General features: G+C 37.3%; 1 long non-coding RNA gene across 2 annotated transcripts in view; it reads right to left on the bottom strand.

The window, feature by feature from the left end:
- LOC110365323 (uncharacterized) overlaps positions 1 to 21,478 on the bottom strand; it is an 82,646-nt gene that overhangs the window by 18,318 nt on the left and 42,850 nt on the right. For both annotated transcript variants that reach the window (XR_010472987.1, XR_002424742.2), the window contains exon 2: positions 4,397 to 4,563. This is a non-coding gene — a long non-coding RNA (uncharacterized LOC110365323). The remainder of the gene's footprint in view (positions 1 to 4,396; positions 4,564 to 21,478) is intronic.

Genomic DNA, 21,478 nt, shown 5'->3' with positions numbered 1-21,478 from the left:
TATTACCATAAGTATGTATACACCTAAACATATTTAGAAACATACACACATGCTTATAAATGGCATATCATATTGACAGGGAGCTGCATGATATAGCTTATACTTTTCATGCAAAGACTTAATGGTTACTGGGCATTTGCTACTGGTGGGGACACAAGTCTGGAAGTTGCACCTCCGCCCTGCAGGAGGCAAGGCAGCACCACACTGAATGACCTGGTGACTGACCGCTCCTCCTGGGGCTACAGAACCTGTTTCACAGGAGAAAAAGAAAAAAACAACACAGCTTTAAACAAGGAAGAAACCTCTTTCTATTTCAGTGATAGTTGGCTCAGTAGGAAAATTTAAGCAGCACCCTTACAGCAGTTATAAAAATATCCATGGTTAACACATAGTGGTTAGGTTACAGTCCTGTCCTGGTCCTAGCATTATTTTTGTTTATCCAATGAGAGTTTAGTGCAAAAGGGAGCAGCAAAGAAAGGAAAAGAACAGAGGCCTCCTTTTCTGTTTGAATTTCCCTTCTCCTAAGACAGGACACAAAGTCCTGCCCCTGATCTATAGCTTGGGTCATCTCCTGGAAAGCCAAAAGAGAGAAATTAAATCCTTTGAGAATAAGGAGATCACTGAGGCTGTCTTTTACTATGTAAAAGACAGATGACTGCAGCAGAATTTTTCTATGACTTTGCTTTGTGAAGAACCTAGTCATACAGACATTTGTTACTCTCTGAGGTCTGTCAGATAGGCGTTGATGACAGCCTTCAGCACCAATAACCTTCCTTTCTGGGTCCCCAGTACCCAGGCCCCCTAACTGCTCGGGCTGAGCAAATGGACCAACTGCACTGAGGAAACTCCTCAGTGAAACTGCGTTACAAAGTGAGGAAATTGAAATGTTTGGTACAGGTTGTCAACAAGGCACATGAAGTTTGTCAAGGGTTTTGATTGCGGGATGACAATAAAACCGAGGCAGATGTACTGTTAACCCCCTCTCCACCCCTTTTCCGCCCCTCCCTCTCCCCCTTTCCCATTAAGGACAGGTGACTGGAAGGGAAAGAAGGACAGAGAAAAGAGTTGGAAAAAATAAAAAGTGTTTTACTAATGCTACTAATAAGAATAGAGAAAATAATACAAAATATACAAAACCAATCTTGAAAGTCTCAACAACTGCAGTGCTGGCACCCGAAATCCTGGACTGGACTCTGCAGCCAAGCGGAGCTGGATTCAGTCTCTCACTAGGCCTCAGTTTGCAGGGGCAACTAGCAAGGTCCTCTCCTAATGTCAGCCATAAGCAAAAAAAGGGACGAGATCCTCATGATCTCCCACTTTTATATGAAGTATTCATGTGAATAGGATGTTACACTCGGTTAGTTTCTTAGTTTCTTGGCCACCTGTTTTCTTGTTGGCCCTCTAGCAAGAGGTGCATCAATTCATTATCAATAACTTCACATTCCATTGCTATGTTTACCAAAACATGTATCTGGTTCTCCAGGAAAATGCAGCTAATATGAAGGCTTTAGCCGACAGGTAAATTCACTAAAAGAGAAACTTGTTTTTAACAAAACCGGGACAAGTTCTATAGCACTTTTGCCATTTGTTGTAACAAGATGTTGATACAGCTTTGAACTGATGAATAAAATAGTGACTCACTTTTTATTAATAACAGTTCAATGTTGATATTGACTCTTACCACTATATTGATGACCATACAGTTGTTATTGTGTAAGCAAGCACTGTATTCTAACCTATAGATTCTGTAGGTTTAGGCTTAGACCTAAGACGTATTACTGAAGTCCCACCTGTAGCAGAGTAGACTGGTGTATTTTTCCAGAAAACTAAAAATATAGAGTTTCAGTCCTAAATCAAATTTCATCCTTGGTAATAGGCCTATAGGTTAAGTTTACAGTTCAAATTCTTAAAACTTAAGAAAACTCTTTAACTCCCTTCTCTAAGAATATTACCACTTCTTAACTGCTTTGTAAATTAATCTCCTTAGTTCAGTACCTGGGTCATACTTTCTGCTGTCAGTTGGGACTGAAGATGCTGATGAAACAGTACAGAGCTCTGAATGAAATCAAACACGCACCTGGACAAGAGGACTGAATTTCCAGCTTTCACAACAGGCCACATTCAAGGGCTGCACTGCTGATGTACATGTCCCTGATTCATTTCATTTAAAAATAATGCTAAGGGTTCTGGCAAATCTTTTGTAGCAGCTTCCAGTGGTTATTACAATATAAAAGTGAGCAACTGACTAAACAGAAAACCCAATTGCTGACAGATGATAGGAATAATTTTTCAAGCAAATCTTTGAATAGTGAGTCTCGGAATATAAACTGTCGAGCCCGATTTCGTTGACTGACAGTTTTTAGTATTTGAGTAGGTAAAGAGCTGCGAAAATTCTTCACTTCATAACCATTTTGAAAGTGATTTCTGACATATAAACTTTTGGCAGCAATTTTCAAGAGGGTCATCTAAAATGACTGATATAGTAGTTAGTGTGATGCAGCCGTAGCACATTTAACAGTCACTGAGCTTCGAATATGACACAGTATGATCCTAATTGCAGCACTGCAAGCAAGGCATAAAGGAGTTGCTCATAGTGCTTGACATATATTTTATGACTGTTAAAAAAGAAAGAGACTTCAACTGTTAAAATCAGGACATGGTACAATACTTCCACTACATTTTACAGATAAGAAAATGGCATTTACTAACACAATCAAGACTATTAAAAATAAAAATAAGATAAATCCCAATTTATTTTAGGGTTTTTTTAGATCTTAGGTCACATATATTCTGTTCTCAGATGTCACAAAATTAGTACAGCATGCTGTAGTTTAGGTTTTCCTATACATTAAGAAATATGGAAGCTGAAGCCGTAAGGTTTGGATTCTGGGACCAGCTCCCATGCCAAAAATTCAGTGGTGTGAAGAATTGCTTCTGTTACATGTTGTTTTATTATAGCAATGCACATGATTTATACCAGGAGAGACCTTGGCTCTATGGTTTTAATTCAGTTCCACGGATGGCTTTTCACTTGAACTGCTCAATGCACATGAACTCAGAGAGCTATTTTTGTGAAGAGCTTTGCAGCTTAAAATAAAAAGCTAATTGGATTTCACCATTAAATTCTTCCTGGAACTATTCTTTCTAGACAAAATGTGGTGAGCCTTTCTATCATGCAAAAACTGAGATCCAGAAAAGCTACCTTTGACATTAAACCAATAGATGGAAAATATTTTTTAATCTGGCCTTTTCTTTGACAAAAGTACAGCCAATGAGGTTTCAACACCATTTCTGTATTTTTGAAAACTGATAGTGTCTTTTCTGATACGTAAATTTAAAAAAAAAAAAAAAAAGTAGTCAAATATTTGTCCAGAGCAAGCTTTCAGCTTTGTTTTTTGGTGGTTTTGGGGGGTTTTGTTCGTTTGTTTGTTTTTCCTGTCTTGTTCCTAATGAGCCTACTGTTGAAGCTTCTGACTTCTATTTTGATTTTATATTTTCTTCAGCTTTTAGAGAAAACAGCGCTTCAGATCCTAGATTCATGAATGCTTTTGAGGCCTGATTTTGGTTTAGAGTTGTGCTGGTAGACCTGGAGGAAGTCATGATGAAAGGCAAAATACAGACTTTATATATCTTTCTGTTTTATCCTAGCTGTTTTTATTTATGTTTACATTTATTTGTTTGAGGCTTAATAAAAATGTGAGCAATCATCTTTTCTGTTAATTTTTTGAAACTCCTCTTTCTGTGCTAAATTTCCCTTTCAATACTTAGTTGGCCCAATCATTGAATGTGTGTGGGATGTGTGATTGTCATTAAACCAGAAGTACCAACACTAGAGCCTGTGAAGCAGCAGCTCCAGTCCTTGTTCTTTCACAAGGACACGTCCATTTGCTCTGAGAGTAATCTCAAGAGTAGTGTCTCATGTTTGCTGTTCTGCATGAACCACATGTAGGCTGTACATGTACATCCATGTAGCACATCTTCACAGGCTGGCCTATGGGTCAGGAAACAAGACATTGTTCACATTGATACAGTAGCACCACATCACAGCAGCATTTGAATGCTGATATTGTTTTAGTTTGCTATTAGGGGTTAAAGTCCTGACCAGTGATTAACCAAACACAACAACAGAGCAAGGTCAAACAGAAACTGTGTGAAATGGCAGTAGAATAGGAAAATGAATAATTTTTCAGCCTACTGAAAACTAGTATCTCTATTAAGAAATATATAGCACTGGTGTTAATGTATAAAGAATCTTTAAGGTCTTTGGAAGCATTCATTCATTTTGTGCTTGAAAAGCACATTTACCAGTGTTCAAATCCTACATGATGGCATTTTTCTCCAAGAAATACCATGTATTTCTCTGATGTGGTAAAGAGTTATCAGAATACTTTCTTACCTCTGTCTTTCCAGCCAGTCCTCCTCAGATCAGGTCTCCCTGCCATTTAATTTTGGCCAGGATAACTTCTTAATTCTCAGGTTTGGAGACCTGCCCCTGCTGTATCGCAGTGCACTGTCAGGGCAAGAGCCAGTTTGGCACCAGTCACTCCATGTACACCCTGATCCCTACAAAATAAAATTAAGAGATAAGCAAATAAAACATGCACAAGATGAATGGGAGACTAGAACCTGGTCCAGAGAGTGAGGAATCAGGACCGTAAAACATGCCCCAGTGAGCTCTGGCATCTGAGTCCAGACTCAGCCTATGTCCTTGGCGGCTGAGAGTGAGCCTTCCCCAACACACCACCTTGGGGGGCTCTGGATCTGGGACCAAAGTGGTACTGCAGTGCTCAGAGAGATACTGCAGCCATTGCAGTCTAAGCAGGAATGAATTATGAGATGATTTCACCTGTCAGACAAAGCAAATATATTCAAACGTACTTCATCAAACACACAAATTTGTTTTATTCTTTAATACATTTAGATCCGTGACCAAGGTCTTGGTATATGTAAACTTACTTAGATTGGAATACCCCATAATAAATAATTTCTTAATGATGTTTCTGATTACATACCAAGTCTATTCATTCAACAGCAGCAACAAGGAACCTCAACCATGTGTCAGGACACTGTGCAAACAAAAGACAGGATGGCCCCTCCCTCAAATAAAATCCAAAATGAATATGTGGAGAGAAGAGTCAAAACTGTGACCTTTAGGGAGCAATAAGTCAAACATACTGTTTCATACTGGTTTTCCACGTATAATTTAATGTTTATTTAAGTGTCAGGGAAGTTGCTTTAAAAAAAAAAAAAAAGTTTTGTTTACTTTAATATAGAGAAGGATGATTTTTTTTTTTGCACTGCAGGGTGATACATTAGGTTAAGCTGTATTTTAATGATCTGATTTACCCACAGTACCCGAAACAGCATGAAGACTTGCCATGCATCCTTTAAGCCTGGGATCCAATGCAAACACGCAGAAGCACATGGATAAGCAAATCAGACGAAAGCTGTGCAGAAAGTTGCACAGAAGCTGCATAAACAAGATTTGTGTATCTGAAAGGCACATGGGAAGGATAAATTATTTCAGGATTGATTTAACTCAAAGACACAAGCTGAATGATGTTCTTCATTTTCAGTTCTCTGAAATGAGGGACAATATTGACTCATGAAATCTCCTGTAGTGATAAACACATGAAGAAAAGTGAAGGAAAAAAAAAAAAAACAAAACCAAAACAACAACAACAACAACAAAACCACACAAGTGAGTTAAAAAAAAAATCTATTAATTCAATACAAGGGAACTTTAGATGGATGATGTTACTCTTGCCAGTAGTAACCAAAGTTAACAGCTTAGTCATAATATTTAAACTTAAATAATAAGACTGCTTTAGTCATTGTGGTTTATTTTCATTTCACTAAATGTAAGATATAAATTTTATGGAAGGTGAGGGAGAGAAAATGAACTGAAAAAGTTCCGGTGCTGAGCACAGTAGAAATTGATACCATGGGACTCATCCAACAAATACTTCTATCAGCTTATCTTCTCACAGACCTGAGTGAGATTGGCAGTGTAGAGGGCCTGTAGGATTCTTCAGGTGGCAGACTGAGGAACTGCCATTGACATAAGAGAAAGATGACAACTGTGATGTGGCAAACAATTAAAGCTTTGGGTTTACTCACAAAAAAAACCTGAGCTAGAAGAACCATTGTGTATCCGTTCCCACCTTCACATACCTCACAGGAAAACCTTAAGCCTCACATTTCATAATGCAATTCAATATTAATTATTCATTTATATTCATAAATACTTTTAACTATTTTCTGATAAATCTTTGGTTGATAATGCGGGGCTGGAAAAATGAGAAAATCAGCCTCTTGCAGTTCTGACAGAAGCAACAGAACATGGTTGAAAGGATATCAGAATCCAATATAGGTACAAACACAAAGAAAAATGTTTCCAATGTAGATTGACCTAGTCATGGTCAATCCTTATTTCAGTTACTCACTGCTTTACAAAGATGTCTTTAACTTTTTTAAATACTTCGGATCAAAAAGGATTTGACGATTAACATCTACTTCAAATATCTAGGAAATATTCAGTAAATTTCTATATATGTGTTCCATATGTATTTTTGTATGGTCTTACAATATAATTGCTGGCTAATTCTTCATGAGATTATCTATTTTCTCTTCCTGCTCTTTTTTCAAGATGCAGTCTTCTCTGACCTTAATTTATCTCAATCTAGGAAAAAAAATTGCAAACAACCACCAAGAAATTTCTTCTGTGAAAACACTTTTTCTTCTGTCTGTATTTACATTTTTTTTCCACTGACAGACACATAATTTTACTACCTCAGGGCATTGATTTACACAACTGAAGGTGACTTATCAATACAAATTTACAGTGGTTATTTCCTGATTGTACTTACATTGGCAAAATATTTTAAAGCAACACTTCACAATTTCTATCTAGTCTTTTTCTTAATTAATTATAGCCTGTTGGAATTTTATGCATATCGAGGAAAGCAAATTCAATTAAAAAATTACAATACATTTTCAAGAAATTGAATATTTTCAAGTGTCTTCCTTAAAAAATGACAACAACAACAAAAACCCACATTGTTTTCATGGAGGCTGTTGGTCTCTTCTCCCAAGTAGCAAGTGATAAGACAAGAGGAAATGGCCTCAACTTGCACAAGGAAGGTTCTGATTGGATATTAGGAAAAAATTCTTCAAAGAAATGGTTGTGAAGCCCTGGAACGGGCTGCCCGAGGAAGTGGTGGAGTCACCATCCCTGCAGGGGTTGAAAAGGTGTATAGTCAAGGTTCTTAAACACATGGTTTAGTGCTAGAGTTAGGTTACGGTTGGACTCCGTCTTGAAAGTTTCTTCCAACCAAAATGATTCTATGATTCTAAGAAACAGCCACTATTGCTAACTGTCTTTGGAAAGGAGGATCATCAAATCTGAACTACCAAACCAAGCCAACACCTAGAGACCAACATTTGCAAAACCTCTGGCAGAACTCAGGGCTTCCAGAGTTTGGAAGATGTCTGGGTGTCGCCCCACCCCTGATGCTTTCATGATGAAGTTTAGCTACTCGGAGCGAGCTGCTTTCTGCTGCCTTGTGTTCTTCTGACCGGGGAGTGCCTTACCGTGGCACACAGCACTTTCTGGCAGGGTTGCAGGGTGCAAGGACCCTGGTCCTGGGGCGCTGGGGGAGCCCAGTGCAACTTGGGCTGCCCTGCCGTGGTCCTGGTCGGCCCAGCTGTGCCTCTCCCGGCCCACTGCACAGGGGCGGCCGCCAGCAGGGGAAACGGGGAACTTGAACTCCCACCAACCCCGCTGCTGCGCCCCCTCTCACTGCCTTCCCCATCTGTTCATCAGCCCTGCTGGAGACCTCAAACCACTCTAAAAGTATGTTTTGTTCTATTAATTATGGATGCAGTCTTTGTACTGAGAGCTCCCTCAAAGGTTCTACTCTGGAATTATGATCTGAGAGTCGTAGGTTTTTTTGCACCACTAGGTTCCAAAAAGAATTAAATCCTAAATAAAAATTAACACTAAAAAAATATTTTTCTTTTCTTTCCCCGTCCCTCCCCCATCCCAGTGCCCTTAGGAATAACAGACTTGATTATCCTTTTCAACAGAACTATTTGACAAGCTGCTATTTAGCTTCATTGAACAGCTAAACCCGATCCAGTAAAACCATCCAGGAAACAGAAAAGAGAGAACTGTATACAGTTCCCTGCTGATGGAGCTTCTTTTCAACTATTTACATTAACCAGATCATTTCTTTTAAGTACCAAATATAAAGAACTGGTCTTTAGCAAGGTAATGTATCAATAAAACAAAAATCTATTTTCTTGGTAGCTTCATTATTTTCAATTGAAATGTAATGACAGAAAGCATAGCTTTAGGGTCACTTTAATTGATATACAGAGAAATTTGTTATGCTATTATCTTTCTTCTGGGGCCAGTCAGCCAGTTTGATACTTTTTCTCCTTTAAGTGGTAAAAGCTCAGTCTAAGGGCAGGTGGGACTAACTTTCTCTACTACTGACTAACCTGACAAAAAGGACACCATGTCATATCCCATCAATAGGTCAGTAACAGTTTCTTTATGGAAAACCAGATTTCCAATCTAACAAAATTACCCCAGGAGAGTTCACTGACCAGATGTCATTTTTCTTCAAGTGTTGCCACCAATTTCATGGAACAGTTCTTAACCCAAAGCATTTCATCAATTTCAAAATCACTATTGATTTATTGGTTTTCTGGTTTTATAATAAAGAAATTTGTCATAAAAACACTTATACTGCCTAGGTAACTGGTTTGTTGCTGTATTAGGATCCGTATATCTGGTGACCCCAAGAGTTTGGTTGTGAAGGTTTTTTTTTGCAGTACTCTTCATTTTTTTGTGTTGTGAATACAGGCAAGTAGATACAGGCACAGGCAGGCAATAATTGTGTAGCATTTCATCCTGCTATTGATCTGTGCTCAAAACTCCCATTGATATGCAGGATCAGGCACACCTTTCCCAGATGGGATTTTTCGCAACTAAACCCTTGAAATTTCACAGTGCTATGTAATGGCAACACTTACCACCTTAATCGAAAAAGTGACAATGAAATTTCATTGTAAGCTCCGATTTGTTGATCAAATCCTCAACAGGACAGTCCAGGAAAGAATGATGTAAGATTGCTGTGTACCAATATACACAATATTCTCTCTCCATCCTCATGCAGCTAGAAGGATTGCAGAGCAGTGTTTAGCCACATGACACTGTCCTGACTCACCAAAACAAAGGAATATGTTATTTGCATGCCTATTTACTTTATGTCTGCCTGTCAGCCTGTCAAGCAGCAACCATCTGTGACTATAAGGAAAGCCAGTCCCCTGATCAAAACACTGAAAGACAGTGAGCAGAGAAGTAATAACATAAAAATTATTATTATGAAGGTCGTCACAATCTAACATGAACCACCTGTGAATTTTCTGGATTGAAATGAGAATAGGAATAGTTCAGCAGGTGTCTTTCAGCTGAGAGACCAGAACAGCTCAAAAAAAAATAATTGGTCCCTTTGAGTTCACATGACTCCAATCTTCCTTTTAAGCAGCTCTGTCTTATTCAACAGGCTCCACTACAGGTACCAAGATTAGCCTTTTTCTAGGTTGTTGTGGTGTTGGTCTGCTGTGGTGACTACAATTCTGTGTTGCCCTTGACACTATTTTCTATGAGATACCAAAGCTGCCAGGAAATACAAGTTATTTCACCTTCCCATATATGTTTCTGCTGTATCCGGAACACATTTTGTGCTGAAACAAAACATGTTGCTTCCCATACCAATGTACCAAATTACTGTTCTTGGTGTACTGATATTTTTCAGTAGTAACACCAGGGAGTATTCTGTAATTCAAATCATCCCTGTCCTGTTTGTATTTCTTTCTGTAGCCTTCCTTCTGTCCTTTCAAAGTGATGTCCTTTCCAGATTCCCTCTTAGAGTCCTTTTCTTCCTCACCACCCAAGATGCCAAAGAAAAACCCAACAATTTATTTCAGTGCATTATAAACAGTGTACTGGCAATAACAGTGTATAAACAGTGTACTGGCAATAACAAAGGAAAAAAGTACATCCCACTGATGTTCTCTAGCCCAGTAAAGAGAGAAAGAGGCACTCCAGGGTGCAGTTCCCTGCCATATGATCCCTTTCAACTGCAATGCAGTTGTTTACATCGTCTGCACAGTATCCGACAAGAAAACTGCAGACTCTGAATTCCTCCCATGCACTGTTCTGCCCCAAGGGAACAGTCAGGCCACAGGAAAACCAAACAAGCGATGACAGTCCCAAGGCCAGGATCACCTTCTGCTTAGGCAGGACGGATGACTTGTACTTCTGGACTCTCTCTGGTGACTTGAGTGAATCAATTCCTCCTGCCCATCACTGGCTAAGGCCCCAGCATGATAACAGCTCTTGATCTACCAATGACCTATATGGCACCACCGCATTAATGCCACATGTTTATCGGAAAGTGATTTCTATGTCCATCTGTTTAATAACAATTTAAAAAAAAATCTATTTAATAATTCTTCAGCAGAGGACCTGGGAGTTCCTCTGCTTAACTATATTAATAGCATTTTTGACCTATCTAAAGATACATAGAGTCTGTGCAATGGGAGAGCACAAATAAAGCAGGTACTAAGATTGGAGGAGATCTGAGTATATTAAAAACATACAGATCAACGAAGCCTGAGCAGCTTGAATTTGGACACAACACATCACACATCACCACAGATTTAGATACGTGACTCCCAGATTCAGACTACCTCATACAGTCCTGCAAATTCAGTTTTGAGGACAGCTGAGGTTTCTCTGCCATCTCTGCTTGGACACAAAGTCCCCTTTCGCAGAGTAAAACGAATATTCAGTGGCAGTGCCTTGGCGATTGTGGAACAGTGTTTCAAGTCCTATTATTTACTATTTTTCTCAGCTATAACCAACTGCTCTCAAGCTCACAGGACTAAGCATGACATCATTAGCACCAGTGGTATTGGATCCCTTCACAGGCATTAATGATACTTCGTTCAACAAATAAACTGGAATTGGGTGACAGATACTATTATGCCACTATATACCTTACTTAGTCCATTATGTTATATTTACCACTGTAAGCAATAAACAATTCTTAACTGATTCATTTTTTAGTTGCATGTGTAAGCCCAGCAACAACTTATATTGTGTGAAGTGCAACCTAACTGAAGCTTTACCCCAGATAAAACAGACAAAACAACGCAACCCCCTTAACACATTTGTGACCAATAGTAAATGTCACTCTGAAAACCTTAATATATGGAGAATAAACAAACAGTGAGTAATATTTTTTTCTGAGCCAAAGAGCCTGGAAAAGTGGCATTAGCTTCGTTTTCATGAATTCTCTAAACTGCAAGCTTAGAATCTTCTCGTATCACCCTACCTGGTTTCCAATTTTCAGTAGCACAGTCAGAAGTATTCTTCTGTTTTTTCATTTTGCCTTCAGAACTGAGAGCCTGCGCTGCAGAAAACCCTAGGATTACAATTTTTTAGAAACTGAATTGTCTTTTGCATTTCAAAAAAATTGTTCATTCTGAAGCCAAGATTAAGGTCTCGGGCAAGAGCAGGATTCAGAGGATTAAGTGGCTGTGTATCACTCCGGGACAATTTTGTGCTGCTGATAAGATTTTAGTTGCCATGAAGACAGTAGGTTTTTTTCTAGTCAGAATACACAAGTGGACAAAGAGAAAAGAGAATGGGGAGAATTGAACTTCTTGAGGTGGTTTCCTAGGTTAAAAAGAAAATTTACTTGGTTACACCCATAAGATATTATGCATAGTGTATTTAATGTAAATACATTTATTATTAATAATTCTCTTAAGATTCATTTTCACAAATCTTAAAACTCTTCAGTGAATTTTCTTGGAAAAAAAATCCTTGCGTAAAATCTCAAAATCAAAAACATATTAATGGAGTCAAGCAAGCTACTATTTCAGTCTTTTCTAAAAGCTATTTCACTTCATCTTGCTGAATACCTTTTTAAATAGCATGGATCATGTCTGCACTCAGCAGTGACATGGAAACAGAGGCTAAAAGCTCTGGAATAAGAAATACCCTGGGTTAGCAAATGGTACTGAAACTCTTACAACTGGACAGTGCTCCCAAACTCAAACTATGACATCAAAATTGCATGTGGCACCGTTAACAGTCCAGGTCAGTACCAACTGTGGTTCTGATTTGAGGTGCAAACCCCACATGGCAAGGCAAACAACACCCTGAAGACTTTGTAACACTGGGAGGTCAACTGGTCAGCACAGTGATAAAAGGCATCTAAGTAACTTAGAAATACACTTGCAGTATTTTAGAAGCAGGATTGTACATCTTTTCCTCAATCCTGTATTTCACCGGTTCACTACCAGTAATGGAAAAGCAAGTGAAGGCCCAAACAATCAAGGCATCACCCTAATAATCTTGAGATCATATCACTGTTTCCAATTACTCTCCCCCAGGGTAGAGGGAAGGAGTTGCTTGCCCAGGCTTTCTTGGCCAAACCTGCTGTACCATACAGTCCTGATAGGGGGATAACTGCTTGCAAAGCACACTATAGCCTTCCTGGCCAAGTACAGTGGTGCTGGAAGAACAGATAAGCACATGCAAAACTGCAGACTGAAAAAAGGCCATGCTGACTTTCCCGATGAGCTGTCCTGTATGCTCCTGTCATGGTTTAACCCAAGCTAGCAATATAACCACGATAGCCACTCACTCACTCCCCACAACTCCTCCCCACCCAATACAGGAGAGAATTGAAAGGGAAGGAAGAAACTCATGGATTGAGATAAACACAGTTTAATGAAATAACAAAATAATATTTATATACCACTACTACAGCCAATCCCAGAGACAGACAAAAAGGCAGAAAGGCCCAGAGGCTTCCTGCCAAATGACAGGATGGCAAAAGTCTGGACTAAAAGAAACTCCCAAATGGAAATCAACTGAAATGAAGTAGAACCAGGACGGGTCTCCGTCTCCCTAGCCAGAAAACATGACTCTCATTAAATATGAAGCACAACGCTAATGGCATAGAATATTCTTGTTGATCAGTCTGGGTGTCAATCAAGGTCTGCCTCATCCATGACCCCTTTCCTAACTGCCTTGAACCTGCAGGCAGAGAGCTCAGAAAGACCTCGGCTCCCAGACAACAGCTAAGATATCAGTAAGTTCTTACATCTCTTTGTTCCAACTCAAAAACACTGGAAAGTTACTTGAAGAAAAGCATCAATTCTGTCCTGGGGTGTTTTCTTCTTGTTCTCAAACTAAATCCAAACAATGACCATGCTAGCTTTGAAAAAAAGAAGTTTCCTTCTGCATGAAGAATATTAACTCACTTTCAGTCAAACCAGCACAGCTCCTCAGCTGCAAGCTGCAGTTACAGCCCTATAGTCTAAACTCAAGTACATCCCAACACTATATTTGTTGTACACCACTAATTAAGTTTCTCTCTTTTTTAATGCATACATCTTTCAGTCTACTTTCAAGTTACACTCAGAATTTTTTGCTTTGCAGAATTTCTGGATGGCTGTGAGGCACCAGCCTGTGTGACACCAGGCACTGGAGAAGTTCAGAGCATCCATGGGAGTGCTGAATCAAGGAGCAGTACAAGAAGGCAGCATCTGCCTACACAAGCCTCAAGGCCACTGCTCCCCCGTTTTTGAACTTCAAAAGATCCTGGTTCTTGCCTTCCCAGAATCTTTTGTAGAAGGGTGTTAACAGTAATTCCATCTAAATCCAGCTGCTTCAGGAAAAAGTACCAACAGCAATGAAATGCATAGGAAAGGACTTTACACTGGAAGCAGAAGTAGGCTGATAAATGGATTTTCAGAAAGCAGATATTGAAGGTAATATGTTTTGGTTATCAATGAACTTGACCATAAGTATAGCAAAACAGAAACAGAAAAAATAATTTGAAATCAAGAGCTTTCTATAAAAAAGGTGGGGAAGGGGGAAGAAAGCGGTCTATTGAAGCAGGTGTTTTATCTCAGTATCACTCTAATAAATTCTACTGCAATACACAAAAAGAAATACTAAGGTGCAATTCTTTCTTGGAATGGAAGCATATAATTGTGTGAAATATTCACTGGACTAAAATTAATAGGAAAACTCAAGATCTATTTCATACAGTGTGTGCAAAATAGTTTTTACATCATACACACAATGACCAAATGTGCTTGTGAATGTTGCAGCATTCATGGTGGATTCTTGCTTCGCTATAATTAGCTTTATGTTTTTATCCTGTATTTGTAAAACACCATACAGTTTGTCATTAACACTTTAGATACTCTTACAAATTTGATTGAAATCTAGAAGATGGCAAACATCAAAGAAATAAACAGGATGGAGCAGGTAGCCTGTGAGGGAGGCTGAAGAAGTATAGAAACCAGACTACCAGTAAATGGGTCTTCATGTTATTTCTCCTGCTTTATATGCTGATAAGGTGAGTCACCAAGGCAAAAGATGGAAAACTATAATTGGCTGATGAAAATAGACAATAATTAAGGATTACCTACTTTCCCTTTATTCATGAAAGGGACAAATAAAGTGTTTCCTTGTCATATATAACATGTCACATCATTACAAATAATATTGATTGTAACTTTTTCATCAGTATGTGTACCTTTTTTATTGGCTCTAGCCTTTACTTCTCTAAGAACCAACCTTCTCTTACTAACCCACTGCAGCTTCTGAAGTCTTACAAACACTTGTATGTTCTAGTCCTTTAACATTATTATGCTTCTGTTGCCACATTTCTTCTACCTAGTATATGCAGGTGCACTGCTGTTCATCCTCATATAGCATTGCAGCATCTCTGAAAACCATTAACGAAATGTTAGGAAAAAATGTGATTAAGAAATACAGAAAATTTGTTTTTTATTAAAGATAGCTAGTGAGTCATTCAAGTATAGAAGATATTAACTCTGTGACAAAATGTTTATCTTACTATTAAATAATGTGTGTTCTCATCCTATTCTAATGTCCAAATCGCAAAGCAGAAGGCTTTCTGCTCCTGGTTATTAATAATTTACCTGCCATTAGGTGAAACACTGATGATTTTCACTAGGTTCACTAGGTTACATAGGTGCAAATGCAGTGGCCAGTTTGTCCGCATAAATGAATTGCATGTGTTGACATTATTACATATTTGGCCTTCACACCCACAGCTAAATGAAAGGCACAAAATGGCCCTGATGTCCCCCTGCTCTGGAGCATACAAACAGATTGAGAAGCGGATCATCTGCATGTGTTACTGCAGCAGCCATCCCTTTGTTGTCAAACTCCACTCGGATTCATTCCAAAATATCCAAGTCCAAACCTAATTTCTGGCAGGACCTGCATGATCAAATATGTCTCCTTGGCATTCATTTGCTGTGAGAAAACCTCAAAAGGACAATGAATGACAGCCAAACTTATTACCAGTTTCAGTGAGTGAAGGTCAGGACACATAACATCTGCCTTGCTGGTGCTTGACTAGAAATTCATACACAACTTTCTGCTCATCCAGAGGTCACAAAAACTCACAGAATGAACAAGATCCCACTGGAACCTTCTGCTTCCATAGTCATGCAGACAGATAATTTTTAACTTGTTCAGTAAGGGGTTTTGTTTTTTTTTTTACATTTCACTGACTGAAGGACCTATTTGGGACAAAGTTACCATGGATTTTTTTTTTTAATTTGATGATGCAAAGATTAAGAGGAGTAGGATGGTAAGCATAGTGTAGGAATATTTCTTCTACCTTTTGCAGCACACACTGATTCACTGAGACAAGAAAAAAAATGACTATTGTTTACATAGTGCCTTTCATATTAAAAAAAAAAAAAGGTGGGGGGAGACAAAAAAAAGCTGCCTCAAGCATTTTGGATCATCATGACATAAATTAGCATAGCTCTGTCATGGATTCTCACTGAATACCTGTCCCCTTATGCTTATTAAAAAAAAAAAAAAAAATCAAAATCAAAATCCAGTTATAAGACATACAATCAAATGCAGTAATTTCTACGATAAATTTAAAACGCTGTTGAAAGTGCACTGCTTCCTCTGCCATGATCTAGGAAAAAGATCTAGTCCCACCATGAAGGACTTTAAAAAAAATGCATTTGGAATGCAATTTTTAAAACTTTACCACATATTGCACTACTCAAATGAACGCACAGCCAAATTTTACAATGTGAATAGGTAATTTTGAGTTCAGAGAGACCAAATACAAATGAGTTTCTGAATGCAGTTTACATAGGTCAGACATTTTGCTCTGTAAATTTGGAAACATAGGACACAGTAGTCATTAAATGATTTCTCAGAAAAAGAAACAGAAACAAAAATGAGTATTTCTTCAGCCGACATCCATTAGATTTATGTTTTGATTATTTTGCTTTCAAAAGCTGTTCTCATAGTTTGGAAAAATATTCCTGAAGTTTGCTAAAGAATATTGTCTTTAATAAACTACTCAGAAGTAACTCAATGCATAGATGCATTCAACACACCTCAAGTAAATTAGTTTTCATGATCCAACAGCCCAGATGTGGATTTCCACACAGCAGGCAGTGGAGCCAAAGCAGTCAATTTAGTCCTGCTCTGTATTTGGTACATTTACCGCCATCACTGGAAAGTGAGTTGTGTATTTGCACAGCCTTCTTAGCACCCCAACAGTGGGGCTTTTCAATGCCATGAAATATGATCATTGTTAAAAACAGGAAAGACTACAGTCTTCATACTCTACGTAGTTTTTCTAATAGCTTTTCTCTTTCTTGAGTTTTCACCACATGTCTTCATTCCATTTCATTCTTTTGCAGCATTATTACTAAACAGCAAAATTCAGGGAAAAATTTGCTCATCAACACAGGAGAAAAAATGCTTTAGACTCTTAACGAAGAATCTAAAAGAAATAAGACAAAATCATATCTTCATTAATAAAAAATGAGTTCTTAGCAACTAGAAAATTTTCATACTCAAATTTGACATAGTGAAAAAACAGGAGTACATCTAAGTGCAATTAGAGTATTATGAAAAGAGACTGTGAAACGCATATGTAAAAGAAGACATCAGTACTGGTGTAAGGTAACTCCAGTAGATAGGTTGGAAAAATCAGTTTCATAGGGATGAATGTAACTTAATTTGAGACATGCCTGAGGCAACGAACAAAAAAGTTAAATTCTCTTTCTCAGTCAACTTTTATATTCTTGCAAGAAGTTGATACTTCCTATTTTTGTATTATATTAGCTAAACATAACAGAACCAGGAGATATCAAGATAAGACATGGCGATAAGGTCACCTATCCTTTTCTGTAGACAAAGCACAAAAAAGTCTAGAAAGAGATATTCTTCCAATGCAGAGTGTGCAGAACAGAATACTTTTTCTTACTTACCTAACACAATTTCACATATATACCATACAGTTTCTGAGTGCTCTAAGAATTAAGCAATGAACTTTATTCACTGGACAGGTATAGCTTTCCCCTCAGAAGGTCCTTAATGCACTCCACAAAGATTAATAAAAATTTTAATTCCAGTTGAAGATATTTTTGTTCTTCATTTACAGTAAATTTTGTAAATGTCATGTTCCTTTAATCTTTATCCTTCCAATAAATTAATGACCAGCTTTAATTAATCATAAATACATATTATTTGTTATTAATGATCTTTCTCTTGTCATTGTCCTGGATTATATCAAATGTTTATTAAAGCAAAAAATACTGAAAGCCATGATTAATAGCTGTGTTTATTATGGTAAATTCTAATTAGTCTATAGATAGTGCGCTCCACTGTTGTAACTGCTTATATAAACACAGCTTAAGAGAAAGATGTATAACATAAATAAACTGAAGAATGTAATTGCAGGAACCATCATGGCTCCACAGTACTTCAGGAATGCTCTATGCAGCAAGGATTACCTAGCTGGAAAAGCAACAAAAGAAGAAAGGGTGACTACATAAGAGGAAGCAGGGAGAAGAGCAAAATGTTTACAGTAGAGCTGCAGACCAAAGTCAGGTGGAAGGTCAGAAGGACAAACAGTTGCAGGAAGAATGATTTTGCACAATAGAAGAAAGTGCCCCAATTCTGTTGGTTACTCCATTTTTTAGTTGACACCTACATGCCCATAGCTGATTAACTACACTTCTGATGAATTCTCCTTGTTCCTATCACATATATTGTGGAATTTAGGGGCTGGAAGTGAGTTTTCATAGAAAGGCCACAGCATGCTGAAGGAAAAATTTTATATGTGGCCCATTTCAGCAGCATTTCTGAGAAAGCAAAAGTGTAGCTTTGGTTTGATTCCGCTTCATCCACTTGGCTTTGTGCAAAAGCTAGCTTAGGTTGACAGCTGACCTGCTAGAGCCCAAAGACAGTCTTCAGCATAATCACAGGCATGGATAACATGGCTGGTTGAAAAACCATCTGAACATTTTTTGCTGAAAAATTAACTCAACGGAAAATTACTTCTCCACCAATTTTTACAGTGAAAAAATTGCTTTCATCAAGCCTCTTAAAAGATAATAGTTTTCTATCAGTGATAATCCATTGGAAAAAAGCATTTTATCTGTTTTCATATAAATCTTCGCTTTTTAATATTGCTGAAAAGGTATAATTTCTGAGTAATGTGAGTAAAGGCACGGAAGATGTGCTCTTGAGCTATGGTCCATTGATAAATGAAAAAGTAGCTGAGCTCACCACTCTGTTAAATAAGCAACACTTTCCCTCACTGCCTGAGAGAAATTGTATAGCCATAGTCTTTTGCCAACTTTCAGAAAACAGTTCACTTGCATTACTTGGAATTAGATGGAAACTTCGTCTCAAAAATACTTTTATAATATTTTTTTATGTACTTCTTTATATACTCTAGCCATTATGTTTTGTCACTGAAATGTATGGGGAGTGAAGCCCTTGGCATGGTGTAGGCAGCCAGGGAGGAAATTCTTGTTTCCTCAAGTCTTTTGGGCCAGGTATGCCTGTCTGCAGGATGTTTGCCGAGTAAAACACTCAATCTTATTTGAGCCCACTCGTTGTCCTAATCCACAAGACCCTTGCTCACATGCTTAACCTTAAACATTTCAGAGGAGCTGGGTTGGTTACTGGAAGTATAAGCTCACCTGTTAATGCATGACCAGGATAGGAGATGTTGAGGGAATGTGACCACACATCAGATAAACATACGCTGTATACTCTTAGGAAATGGGTTTGGCTTTGAGGTTCATTTCAGTGAATAACATTTTCAGAAATGTATTTTGATTTTGCACTTTAGTTAACATGTAGCTAAAAACACACATTTACTTTCGGCTAAATAATATATAAGGAAAAATTACTCTACACTAAGCATCCTATTAAATCTAAAAGTATTTAGTTGAGTCATTTATATGTAGTTCCTGAGGTCAAACAATTTACTTTTTTATGGTTAATTACAACTTTGAAGGAAACTAAAAGGCCTTCATATTGTGTCTGCTAATAATTACCAGTAATGTGATTAAATTCATGTTTAATGCTTATCTAAATTAGCTCATTAGCTTGTATGGATGTTTGAAAACCTCCAAAGACTAAAAATATTCAGCTTTCATTATAGTCCTGATAGTGATCTCACAGACTGTGGCTACCATATTCATTACACTCTGTATATATAGTACTGTATGGAATATCACTTGTTTCAAGCCAATTATTATGCAAATCCCAGGATCTTCTTACTTGCCACTCCCCAGTGACAATGAAATCTTGTTTGGCTTAAATAATCATCTGGGAGAGTTTTATACTGTGAATGAATATTACAGATTGTTTTAGTAAGGAATAATATTTCATCAGAGAGTACCAGGAAATAGCAAACATCAGTAAGAAGAATAATTTCAGTTTCTCTGCAAATATATTCTAGTGCCTTGATACTTCTTTTCTGGAGTACATATTACTAGATCAAAATAACAGACTGGTCTAGGTTAGTCTTTATGCTGCCTACTTTTCTTATACTGAGAAGTTTCCTGTCATGGACTGATTTCAGTAACATTAATCAGAGAGGTATGTGCATCTAATAAGAACTACGCAACCTTATTGCTATTCCTTCCCCCTAAAGAGAGAATAAGAATACAGAAACATTTCCTGAATCAATAGATATATTTTAAAAAATAAACCAGCTTATATCTTGTAAAACCACAGCAGATGCATAGTTATATATCAATATATTATAAAACTGTTTTTACAAAGATATGCAATTCTATACCTATGTAACTTCAAAATTATTAGAGATACACAAAATGCACTGTTTTTCTTTTCTCTGTTTCATTTAATGTAACTATATATATACATATATATATATATATATATATATATGTATTTTTTTTTAATTCTGCATTACTCCCTGAAGAAAATCTGAACTTTATTCTCAACTTTAATGGGACCAAAGTTCAATCCGTACTTGAAATTCAGTCTTTGGACCAAATATTATTTACAGCAGCTGTTTAAAGCATACCTTTATGATCATACACTATATGTCAATCTATTATGATATATTTTAAAAAAATAAATTTCGCATCACTCCATTTCTTGGAATACTGAGTACAGCATTAAAAAACAAAACAAAACAAAACAAAACAAAACACAAAAAAAACCACAAACAGCCAAAAAAAATTTCACAGCATTCATTAAAATCACAAATTAATATATAATTAAGTAGATACCTGCTGGCAAAGCATTGCAACAAATTAATATAGGAAAGCTTTTTGCTCTGACTTCTCCATAGTCAGGAGAACATTAACTGTATTAATAGTGCTACCTTAAAATACCTAGCTGTAAAAATTCTTCATCTTCTGAACTGCTGACACATGAGTTTGTCATTAGATAAGCCTTCAAACTTTTAACTCCATATTGTATTTGCTCATTCTCCTCTCTACCTATTTCTAAGAAATACTAATTTCATGAACAAATTTAGTAAGCAGATGTCACATCCTTATTGAAGTAAAAAGAATAGCTAAATCTCTTCCTCTTTACTATCACCATTTCCCACATTTCAATAATTTTTCTTCAGAATAGACATTGCAGTTGGCATTTTATTTAATAGCCTGAATCATTTCAGAGCCAAAATACAAAACCCCATAAAGCCTGCAGTTAAGCAAAACAGATTCTGTTGTTTAGCAATGATTATCCTTCTGGCCATTATAAATCAAACTTGATCCATACAACAATGAAAAAAAAAAAAAATCAACTCCTCCATCTGATGGAGGTAATTTGTCTTCAGTATCTTTAAATTTCAAAGCCAGGATCACTCTCCATCTATGATAACCCACTTTCCAAAGTGGTCATCAAAACCAAGGCTTCCCATCCTTGCTCTGTATGTCACTAGCACTTGAGGTAATTGAGAACACCTCATCTCTGGCAATCTTGTGCAGTCTCTTACACTTGTTTGAAACATTTCAATTTAGATGAGGTGATTATTTCAAGAATTATTGGATTACACACAAATTTAGCATCATCTTGATCTCTCTT

The sequence above is a fragment of the Columba livia genome, chromosome 1, assembly GCF_036013475.1.
Source record: "Columba livia isolate bColLiv1 breed racing homer chromosome 1, bColLiv1.pat.W.v2, whole genome shotgun sequence".
In the NCBI taxonomy this organism is placed as follows: domain Eukaryota; kingdom Metazoa; phylum Chordata; class Aves; order Columbiformes; family Columbidae; genus Columba; species Columba livia.
Note: the sequence above shows the minus strand (reverse complement) of the source record. Positions and strands in the feature narration are given on the sequence as shown.